This window comes from Polyodon spathula, chromosome 16, assembly GCF_017654505.1.
Source record: "Polyodon spathula isolate WHYD16114869_AA chromosome 16, ASM1765450v1, whole genome shotgun sequence".
Classification (NCBI taxonomy): domain Eukaryota; kingdom Metazoa; phylum Chordata; class Actinopteri; order Acipenseriformes; family Polyodontidae; genus Polyodon; species Polyodon spathula.
In genome coordinates, this window is record NC_054549.1 from 38,097,444 (window position 1) to 38,107,262 (window position 9,819).

The window sequence follows — 9,819 nt, forward strand, 5'->3', positions numbered from 1 at the left end:
TACCTGTAAACGCTCATCCGTTTATAGTCTCGCTGATAAGCGTCTCTTTAAAACTATAAACAGACTGCTATGAACTCAACGATTACATTATTATATTATTATTATTATTATTATTATTATTATTATTATTATTATTATTATTATAAATGCTGTGTTAATTAAGGCGGATATCCGTGTACAGTACCGGCGGTTTAAGCAGTCCTGAAGTGTTGTAAATATTAAAATAAACCCGGTATACGCCTATGCCAGTATAATTATGATTATTATTATATTATTAATAATTATAATTAATTTATTATTATTATTATTTAACTATGAATAAATCAATAAAAAAAGGTTATGACACGGATCCATAATTCCACACGTCATGTTTAGAACTGCCAAAGGTTCTGTTGTTGGATAATGGATATGTTAAACGGAACCCCCGAATGCTTTATAGCATGTAGTATTTAAGAATGTGTGCAGTATATAATTTATAACAATGTGTTATCATGCTATCATAATGCAACCACAATCATAAGAATAAAGAAAAATAAATAGATGCATAGACTGAATGTCATGAAGCCTGAAGGGTTCGATAGAGAGGAGCGGTCCATCGGTTCTGTAGTGCAGGACACCACAAGCACAGGATCAGAGCTCAGCAGAAATAAGTGACGGTTCGCTTCAAACACGTTTGTGCCAGGGGACTGTTCCATATGTATCTATATATATATATATATATTATATAATATATATATATATTATATATATATGCGGTGTACAAAATCGTTTTAGCACCGTGTAAAATTAGAAATTATAAAAATTAGAAAGTTTGGAAAAAACACATATAAAAAAATTTTTGTGTATATTTTTTAAAACATTGTCTTTCATTTGATCTCTCTCTCTCTCTCTCTCTCTCTCTCTCTCTCTCTCTCTCTCTCTCTCTCTCTCTCTCTCTCTATGTACGGTTACACAGTAACTGGTTTTTAACAGAGCCCCTACACTCCGCGGAGTGCCTCCCTGTTGATGTGTTTGTATTGGTGCTTATCACCTCAGTAAAGAAAGCACGCTATGTAGAGAGGCGGGCTTATCATCCTTTAACAGGGCTTCATCGCAGTCACGATGTTTAATTACGGTGCAAGTGTGTGTTCTTCCCATTGCCCTGGTCCATTCTGTACAGCGCATTTGCCCTTAAACGGTAGACCTATACTGAGTGAAACTGGAGCACCTGAAACCGACACTTCCAAAACAAACGCTCTGAACACGAGTGACAGGTAAAGTATTGAACCTGCAAAAGACACCAAGGAGCCGTATTCCCGGGAATGTGTTCAGACAACGCACCCGTGTTTAAATACCGCCGCGGTGTGTCTTTGTTATCCTAGCATTGTCTTTGAATAAGGTCCGGAAAGAGACTTATGTCCCGATATAGTGATGGTGGTCCACTATGAAAGGCGCTATGTAAAAATAAAGATGATTATTATTATTATTATTATTATTGAACACTCATTGGACTCGGCTACCTTATTCAAAGAATTCTTACATTTTTTTGCAAAGTTGTTTTCCTTTCAATAAAATAAATGATTGGGCCTACTATTTTCAACTTTGACTCACTACACGGGGAGGGGGGGGGGGGGGGGGGGGGGGGGGGGGGGGGGGGGGGTACAACTGCATTCCGAGTAGCTGGCATCTCGTTTGCTTGTGTGTCTGTCCCCCCCACTTTTCGCATGAGGATTCCTGCAGGTGTTCTATATACTATAATTATAGTATTGCACATTATAGGCTTCCTGGACTCCTGTTTTTATTATTATTAATTCTTATACCATTGTTTTTCACTGCCAATAATCTGACAGCCTGTGCAATGATAATTACCTGACCAGAGACTCAAAACAAGAGGTGTGGTGCTAGTGAAAGTATAGTGTTAAAAACCTATCACACACAACACCACAGCTAGCTTCTATCCCAGATCTCTTTACCCTAAAGGTAGACCTCGCCTATATCACAATTACAGCTTATTTACTGATAGAGAACAGTGTAATATACTACAGACCGCTCAGGATCTGCCAGCCAATCAGAGCGCACGTTTTGTTCTGCATTCCTTTACACATCAAAGACACTCCATTCATGACATCACCCGTGCCACTTTCACTTTTTACAAATTTTGGCAAAAACAATGACTAATCCCAAGATTCTATTTTAACGACGTCACCCCTATCCATACAGCGTCTTGTAAAATGTACCAAAAACCAACCCTTGTATAAGTGTGTGCTATTGTTTGATGCCAGGCGTGCACAGCATGCAGCAGAAACCACCCGTTACCTTCAGCTTTTACATGCTTTCTTATATTTGTGTACTTTTTAAAAGCCGCTGTATGGTTAGCGTTGTCTTCATTACTCTTTCATGTTAGGGTAACCTTACCCCTTTCGTGGGTATCCAGACATTTAATTTCCCTGATGGCTGTTTACCCTCAGTAGACAGTTGATATGCTGCCTAGTACAAATTTGACCAAAAAGTCTCAAGATTTCAAGCACCCGTCCTTTACCACAGTGAACTTTTCCAAAAGGAAGACCACAGCAATGCTGTTTCTTTATAAATGGACACGTCACACCTCCTGGAGGGGGCACAGCTCTTGTTTTGTCACATGGGGTGAGATCATTCCGTGCTATCAACTCCAGTGCTATCAGTGAGGACAGTTACCCATGAGACCCCGGGGCGTCGGGAGGAACCGCATTAAGAAAAGTGACCTTTTAAGAGCAGAGCAATGTTTCACAGTGCTGCGTTCTCGTCTGCTCTGTGAGGACGTAGCCCGTTTATGTCCTTCTTTAATAACTGAAGTGAGCTTTCTTTCTTGGGATGTTGACCTACATTTTAAATGACTTCTTCTTCATGCATGAAGCCCCCAGCCGAGGGGGTTATCAGTAGCTGTCTTGGGGGTGACCAATATTTTAAAAAGACAAGATAAACAGTAAAACAAGGTGCTGGTGAGAATGCTGCTCCTTGACTATTGTTAGCTCAAACTATTGTTTTCAAACCCTAGACTGCATTGCATTGTGCAAGTCTATTTGAAGAGTATGCCCCATGCTTGCATGTACATTTCTGTGCACACTGAAAAAGCAGATCAGGAAATGAATGAATTGACACAGGCCTCAGCTTCATGTCTCACTTCCACTGATGGGGCAATGCAGTGACTCAGAACAGGCCTTCCTCCTCACAACGCTGTCTCCTGTTTGTGGCTGTGGGCTGTGAAATCATCTCATACACAAAACCTCAGCAAGTATCGGTTCTTATTGAGAAGAGTGTGAGTACACTTTGTCATGCTTTTACTATGGGACACTTTCCTAAGGGAAAGCCCTTGTTGTTTCCACGTTAACAGTATTGCACGCTTCTCCAGGATGAATAGCAGTGTACTGTAAGGACAGCAGTGTCAGTCCTGTTTCTGGAAGTTACACATTCAGATCAATCTCTAAGCTCCCTGTCTTACACTTTGTTTGAACTCTGCACACATAAAACAGATTATTGCAATGTTCTTTAAATTAAATATTCTACCCTGAACACAGTGCAATACATCTACTCTCTTTCTCTCGGTCTCTCTCTCTCTCTCTCTCTCTGACTTGTTTCCATGGTTACCACTACTACTAGGAGATCAAGGGGGGGCTGGGGGGGGATGGGATATCTAGGGTTCTCAGATCTGCCAGAGGAGTGATGAAGCTCAAATATATGAAGAGCGATCTGTTCATGTCATCAGTTAAACAGGATTATTAATTGCTGTCAGGCTTTCTAGACATCTTATACTGGCCTCTCGACCAGATACAAATACAAATCAATACAGATCACTTTAAACTAAGGCACACTGTTAATATCTGTAGCAATATTGCCAATAGCACATTGGGGAGCATTTTCAAAGGTCTTTACAACAGCCTGCATTACTCAAAAATGAGAATCACCTTTTAAAGTTGCCAAACCAGAAATAAACACGTCTGCTTTTTAATTACGGTCAACTTGGTTATCAGTCAACATGCTCTCACCATGCTTTATTACACTTTGCAATGTGTTTACTATGGTGAACCTTTATAAGGGGCTCCAGGACTACCTGTGTCAGAGTGCATCTTCTCACGCAGGCTGTTCCCACATTTCAAGGGCGTTCTTTAGAGCTCATCAGGTCAAGGGTCCTGGAGGCCCGTCCGGCTGGGCTGAGCTCTGACAGGAAGTTCAGTAGCTTCCTGTCCCATTTATATCGTCTTTTCAATAGGGCTCTGCAATTTACATTGCTAGAGATTATGTTGGTTTTGTTACTCCTCAAGTATCCCTTATAAAAGCTGGCTGCGTGTCAGCGATGCAGGTGCAGCTCTGTACTTTACTGTGGCAGCTGTGAAGGAGAACTTTCTACATGGTTAGAATCTGGCGCACTCACCACAAGAGAGCGCGCGCATGAAATCAAACGCACGCCTCGTTCTCATCAGCAACAGGATTTGAAAAGGAGCAGCGCTGTAGCAGTCTGGGCCGAGAGGTATGAAACACATTGATGTAAATCCATCGCTATTCTAAAACAAACTAGAAACAACTTCAGATTACACGCAGCCCCCTGAACTAAATGTCTGAGTCGTTTATTCGTTGTTGGGTCATTGTATCGGGTATGTTTTGCACCACCTGACAAAACTGTGCTAATGATGCTTTGGAGCAAATAGCTTTGAGAATCTAGTTGTTTTTTTTTCGTCATAATTTTTGCAATGAATCGCTGTTCTTTTCATTCCTTTTTTTACTTCCTATCGTGTGTTGTTTGGAGTCATCCTGTTTCTACGCTGGAGGTGAGAGAACATTAAAGCAAAGCAAATTCCTGTACCCAGCTCTTCAAACAGCATGAAGAAACATGAGCAGAACCTGCACCCTGCTCTTCAAAGAGCAAGAAGAAACACAAGCAGAACCTGCACCCTGCTCTTCAAAGAGAGCGTGTAGAAACACAAGCAGAACCTGCACCCTGCTCTTCAAAGACAGCGTGTAGAAACACAAGCAGAACCTGCACCCTGCTCTTCAAAGAGAGCGTGTAGAAACACAAGCAGAACCTGCACCCTGCTCTTCAAACAGCATGAAGAAACATGAGCAGAACCTGCACCCTGCTCTTCAAAGAGCAAGAAGAAACACAAGCAGAACCTGCACCCTGCTCTTCAAAGAGAGCGTGTAGAAACACAAGCAGAACCTGCACCCTGCTCTTCAAAGACAGCGTGTAGAAACACAAGCAGAACCTGCACCCTGCTCTTCAAAGAGAGCGTGTAGAAACACAAGCAGAACCTGCACCCTGCTCTTCAAACAGCATGAAGAAACATGAGCAGAACCTGCACCCTGCTCTTCAAAGAGCAAGAAGAAACACAAGCAGAACCTGCACCCTGCTCTTCAAAGAGAGCGTGTAGAAACACAAGCAGAACCTGCACCCTGCTCTTCAAAGACAGCGTGTAGAAACACAAGCAGAACCTGCACCCTGCTCTTCAAAGAGCGTGTAGAAACACAAGCAGAACCTGCACCCTGCTCTTCAAAGAGAGTGTAGAAACACAAGCAGAACCTGCACCCTTGCCTTTTATACAAGTCACTTTGCAGCTTTCCCATGGTTATACCTTTGAATAGTTTTAATATGCTTTCCATACCTCTCTGTGCTTTACAATTGCTTACCGTGCTTCCACTGTGTTTTATTACACTTTGCTGTGCTTTTAATATGTATTTTGTATAGTTTTATAAGGGTGTGCAGTTTTAAGTCTCCCTGTAGGAGGGTGCATGTTATCCACATTCCTATGTTGCTACACTCTTGTGCAGTTTTAAGTCTCCCTATAAGAGGGATGCATGTTATCCACGTTCCTATGCTGCTACACTCTTGTGCAGTTTTAAGTCTCCCTGTAGGAGGGTGCATGTTATCCACGTTCCTATGCTGCTACACTCTTGTGCAGTTTTAAGTCTCCCTGTAGGAGGGTGCATGTTATCCACGTTCCTATGCTGCTACACTCTTGTGCAGTTTTAAGTCTCCCTGTAGGAGGGTGCATGTTATCCACGTTCCTATGCTGCTACACTCTTGTGCAGTTTTAAGTCTCCCTATAGGAGGGATGCATGTTATCCACGTTCCTATGCTGCATGTTGACCTAGTCATTTCTTCAAGTTCACATTCTGAACATGACAGCCGGTAACCCGTGTGATAATTTAGAGGAGGAGGTGAAGATGGGAATTAAAAAAAGAATCCAACGGACCCAAGAGAGCAGCTTCTCTCAGCTAATTAAATCAAGACACTTTTTTAATGCAAGTTCATTAGCGGTTAGTGTACTTATTAAAACACAGCCTGTATCAAGCTCTGTTTAACATGTGGTGTAGGAGAAACGGCTCTGAAATACTATGCTGCCACAATGACTGTACAAACGTATGCTAAAAAGTGCAAAATTGTTTAATATTTAAAATGTACTTGTGTGTGAAAGTCAGGACTATGCTATTCAGACCGTGCTAGACAGTAAACTATAACTGTGTCGTTCATGACAGTGCAGGCTGTCTGGCTAAGCAGTAAAGCTGGATGAAGTCTCTGTAATGCAGTGCACAGTATGAACAGAAGTATGTAACTCTCTCTAATGCATCTGCCGTTCACATTACACTGAGAATGAAACCGAGCCCTGATACTGCTGGAACAAAACAACACAGCAACACGTACGAAGCAAGAAGATTTTTAACATTTCAAACAAATGATCCGTTGCGTTAAAACTCTTAGAGGAATGCACTGACACTGCAGCCTGTCAGGTCAACAGGAATCCAGCACGCACCCCTCTCTGAAACAGGGATTTCAACCCCCTCTCTCTCTCTCTCTACACACACACACACACACACACACACGCATGTAAAGAAAGGAAACCTCAGTCCTGGCAGCGCCAGTGTTAATCTTATTAATAACTTCTGCTGTCGCCAGGGTGAAATCCCTAGAATGACACCTTTTTGAATACACCTCTGTCTGACCTACACTGCAAAGAATCTCAGGGAGATGCCGAGGGCTCAGCTATGCTAATAGCACTGGCTGCTGTTGCTGCTTTTTGAACTCTGCTTCTGAAGGGATTACTGTAGAGGTGTGATAACCAAGGCATTAAAGAGGAGAATTAAACACCTGTCTTACTCCTTATTAGCAACACTTTCACAAGTCTCTGAGACTTTCTTTCACTTATAAATAGACTTCCTGCCCCACACTGCAAGTTCCCCTGATAGCACACACAGTGGGAGTCCACATGCCGCTCGCTCGCTCGCACTTCCTGCGCTGCACAGGGCTGACGGCATGAACAGCAAAGGGAAGGTGTGCTGGCTGTGCAGCAGGCAGAGGTTGATGTTTTTTGTTGGTTTAATGTGAGAACAGTAACAGTGATAAAAGCACTATATTTAAATATGACAATTTCTAAAGAAAAACAAATCAGTCTTTAAATCTAAAATGTCATGACTGTAAGCTTTGGAAATCTGCTCTCCCTCGTTACAGAGAGAATAAGTTAGGAGGATCTTGCTTTCACAATACCAACAGTTCCAACGACCTTCAAAATCTCCCAAAGTCAGCATGGCACTGTCAGCACGTTTCATTAGGAACCCGTCAGAGAAGCATCTGCTACAGGCTGCACTGCCACAAAGCTGATTCAATCAGAGGGAGAGTCACAGAACAGGGCTGCAGATCAGAATGAACTGCGGGATGAAGAACGAATCAATTGTACGCACATTCCTCTGAATGATTGATCAGATATATAAATGTGTGCGTGCGTGCGTGCGTGCGTGCGTGCGTCTGTCTGTGTCTGTGTTTGAAAGGAGGTATAACTGTAGTGTACATAAATGAAAAAAAATTAAGCAATTTTTCTGGATGTACACAAAAGGTTTAAATGATAAAAACAAAAAATAAATAAATAAATAAATAAAACAGGACTTATTTTATGACCAGTTTACTGCCCTGTCTTTACTTTGCTTTCTACGCAGCTGAAGAAAGGCTTTTGTCCGAAACATCCTGAAATAATTATTTTTCGATCATTTAAACCTTTGGTGTACGTTAAAAAAAAAAAGAATTTAAATCAGTATCTGTTATATACAGTATACAGATAGATAAGGAAACAGTAGAACAGTAAGTATTAGCAATGTGTTTGTAATCCCCACACTCTTTCCCGGGGCTGTGTTTCAAGCCCAGCTCTATCAGGATCTGAAACACCTCTCACCTGCTCAGCATGCTGTTCTCAAAGCCTCTAATAGTTCTTCATTAACCGAGCTGTGCAATTCAAATAAGAATTGCAGCCCCACGGCAGCCCAGCTCTGTTTAATGAAGACTACTTGTTTGCCTTGAATAAAAAAAACAAATATTCCCACGATGTCAGATTTTAGTGACAGAGGCAAAAAAATGACTGAATACAAAATAAATACATATCATAGAATGATTTAAAAATAAAGATATATACAGATGCAAATAATGGAAAACTTACAGAACGTCTGGCGGTGGCATTGCGGTGCCCGTTCCCCTCAGCCACTTACTAAACAGCTTGCTATCCCTGAGCAGAGCATTATCTTTCCTTAATGAAAAAAGAATAATTCAGAAAAAGCAAAATATTTGAATTAGCCCGTCATGTCAAGTAGAATGGCTCTCTGTTCCTCCAGGAAAGCACAACAACCGGGAATGCCTGCCTGCTTCACCTGGTCTGCCCACTTCACCTGGCCTGCCCGCTTCACCTGGCCTGCCCGCTTCACCTGGCCTGCCCGCTTCACCTGGCCTGCCCGCTTCACCTGGCCTGCCCGCTTCACCTGGTCTGCCCGCTTCACCTGGCCTGCCCGCTTCACCTGGCCTGCCCGCTTCACCTGGCCTGCCCGCTTCACCTGGCCTGCCCGCTTCACCTGGCCTGCCCGCTTCACCTGGCCTGCCCGCTTCACCTGGCCTGCCCGCTTCACCTGGCCTGCCCGCTTCACCTGGCCTGCCCGGCCTCACCTTCACCTGGTCTGTCCGCTTCACCTGGCCTGCCCGCTTCACTTGGCCTGTCCGCTTCACCTGGCCTGCCCGCTTGCTCTGTCTCGCTATCCCTAAACAGAGAACTGCTTCACCTGGCCTGTCCGCTTCACCTGGCCTGCCCGCTGGCTCTGTCTCGCTATCCCTAAACAGAGAACTGCTTCCTCTTTAAAACGTCACAAAATCATTTCATGAGCAACCTGTGCCAAAAGTGCAGTGCTACCCCCAGTATGAACCACTTATTTCTATATAGAAAGGCATCGCTTTCTTTCTCTCCCTTTCACTTCTTTGTTCTGCTCAGACATCATTTACATGCTCAACCAGAGAGGCAGTTCTGGCATGTGCTCTACATTGTAATTCACAAGTTACATTTTCTTTGAACTGATTCCTGCATGTTTCTGTTTTTTTTAATCACTCTGGGTTTTTTTTCCCTGCTTGTTTGAAATGTGTAACATTAACACAAGATCAATAGCAGGCTGGGAGCAGATCTGACATGTAAGGCGAAAGCTGTGAGCTCGTATTAGTTTCAATTAAATCCATTTCCCTCGTGACGCAGGACACCACATAATGCATCTGGAAAGCTGAACTGATCGCGCTGCAAGGGTTTTCATTTGACACGGTCAAGGTGTAGCTCAGGAATACTCTGGGCTGGGTTCTTGAAGGACCCCAACTAGTCATCAACCCTTTTATAATCAAAAGGAAACACTCCCAATAAAGCTGCTGAGCAAGGGTTGGGGTCAGCTCCAGTTTCATTTCCAATACCTTTTATCAATTCCAACACATCACTGATCAAAACTGTCATTTCGCAGTGTTCTGTTAAAATGAGCTTCTCACAGTGACCACAAACTACTGACATTTGAAGAGTCCAGATA